Source organism: Octopus bimaculoides, chromosome 13, assembly GCF_046866305.1.
Source record: "Octopus bimaculoides isolate indiv1 chromosome 13, ASM4686630v1, whole genome shotgun sequence".
NCBI lineage: Eukaryota > Metazoa > Mollusca > Cephalopoda > Octopoda > Octopodidae > Octopus > Octopus bimaculoides.
The window spans coordinates 34798897-34801396 of record NC_142940.1 but is presented as its reverse complement, the minus strand read 5'-3'; the positions used below and the strand labels follow the sequence as shown (position 1 = coordinate 34801396).

The following is a 2500-nucleotide window of genomic DNA, read 5'->3' as shown; positions in this document are numbered from 1 at the left end:
TACATATATATATAAATATGTTTATTTATATATATATATATATATTCATATATGTACACACACACACACATATACATATATATATATATATCTACATACATTTATATATGTATATATATATATATATATATATATAAATATGTATCAATCTGTATATAAATATGTATATATATATATACGTATATATAGACTCACACACAGAGTTGAGATATATTAGAATGTAAACAGCGAGCATAATACATACGTAAGTTATATCGCTAAGATTTTAAGTAATTTTTATAAATTCAAGTAAACTATTTTAAAGAAGTTTAATTAATGACTATTAAGTGGTTAATATACTATTAACAATTGTGTACATTCAGACATCTATAACATACACAAAATTGTTGACAGTAAAGAAATATTATTTATAAAATCTCCTCGTTAACATTTCCAGTTTTACGTAAAACCTACGGCTGTAGCTGAAGTTGCAGCAGTCGCCTGTTTACTAATAATATAATACTACACTTGACTAATGGGAAAAGCAGTTAATATTAACTAGTACATTTAGTTAAGAGAGAATCAGTGACAATATTATATGGTAGTACCTATTGTCGATAAATAGATACTTTTGTATCTTTGCGTATGTGTTTGTGTCTGTGTGTCTGTGTAGTTCTCAGTATGTTTATCTATTTAAGTATCGTGTATAAATATTAATTTTGTAGTACCTTACAAAGAATGTTTTCTAAATTTTTTGTAATATTTTCTCATGAAATGTATTCCTATTTGTATGCATGTATATATTCTTTCACTTGTTTCACTCATTTGACTGCGGCCATGCTGGACAACCACGTCATATATATATATATATATATATATATATATATATATATATATATATATATATATATATATATATATATATATATATATATATATATATATATATATTCAAACATAAATATATAAAGGCGACTCGAGTTTGACAGTCTGTTAAAGTCTGTCATACCGGCCATGACGAAGGGAAATAGCCCTGAAACTCGAGTCGCCTTTATATATTTATATTTATATATTTGATCCTTTATATTGAACACTCAATATTTCATCTACATTCAATACTTTATTTCATGGTGCCATCCATTTTTATTTTATTTCATTTTATTTTATATATTGTATATTATATTATATATTGTATATTCCATATTTTATACCCCACATTGGTTCTGCAAGAATATAAACAAAACATAAAAAACAGACAGTGTTGGAACTCCTTTAAACAAAATAATATATTCCTCTATACACAATCATACAAAAAAAAACCCTTTTTTGTATTTATTTTTACTCGCACATATATATATATATATATATATATATATATATATATATATATATATATATATATATATATATATTTACTCGCACATATATATATATAATTAGTCTTAAATAACTTTAAATTAATTGTTTTTGATTATAAAATATATTTATTAAATTTTATGATGTAATTAATAGTAGTTAAATTTTATTGTTTTGTTATTATTAAAGATATTTAATATTCAAATATATATAGTTTTTTAGATTATTGAGTTATAATAGTATATATATATATATATATGTTTATATACATAATAATATATAATTCCTTATATATTCATGTGTATGTGTTTCTAAGTTGTTCAGTGCGTGTTTCTGAATGTATCCTTGTTTACATATATATATATATATATATATATATATATATATATATATATATGCATACAACATGCATATGTATGTATATATGTAATTCCTTCAGAAAACACTCTGGTCAAGAGAAATCAACGTTGTGTTTCTTTCCTTCGTTCAATGTTATTTCGCATTTTTGTTGTTGTTTTTGTCTTTCTTTAGTTATTTTTTTTTTTTTGCTTGTTTCTTGTAGAAAACAAAGTGTTTTAAAAGTGTTATTATAGAAACTTTCTTCACTTATGCAGAAGAAACAAAATAGCTAGAGTAGAGGTCACTGACCTGACAGAATTCTCTTATCAATACAACAAGCATACTTGCACGTGCACACAGAAGAACAGTAACCCAATGACTTACACTCACACACAATGATATATACATGTATCTACGTAAACACATACGCACACACACATATGTGTTTGTGTGTGTGTGTGCATACATATAAATACATATATACGGGCGCACGTGCGTGTATGTGTATAAACTTCGACGGAATTATCAATCATTATATTTAAGTAAAGTATCGCAATTCTTGTTTTTTTATACTTTTCTATCAAGGAAAAGTTGAAATAACTTTCAAGTTTCAGCTCCATGTATTACTGCCGGAGCTAAACGATGGCAGTTAAACGGAAAACTGTGACCAACCCTCTTGTTGTGAGGGAATATGCTTGTGGGTGCGTGTGTGTGCGCACGCGCGTTTGTGTCTATGTATGTCTATCTATCTATCTATCTATCTATCTATTTATCTATCTACCTATCCATCTATCTATCTATCTATCTAACTATCTATCTATATATA

General features: G+C 25.3%; 1 protein-coding gene across 4 annotated transcripts in view; it reads left to right on the top strand.

Annotated features, from left to right (window-relative positions):
* Window positions 1-2500, top strand: part of LOC106868722 (uncharacterized) — a 169647-nt gene that overhangs the window by 491 nt on the left and 166656 nt on the right. Inside the window, exon 1 of one of the 4 annotated variants that reach the window (XM_014914115.3) lies at window positions 224-244. The exons of the other annotated variants lie outside the window; for them this stretch is intronic. The gene's annotated coding sequence lies outside the window, so the exon portion shown is untranslated. Of the gene's footprint in view, window positions 1-223; window positions 245-2500 lie in introns of those variants that run through there. 4 annotated transcript variants of the gene reach the window in all.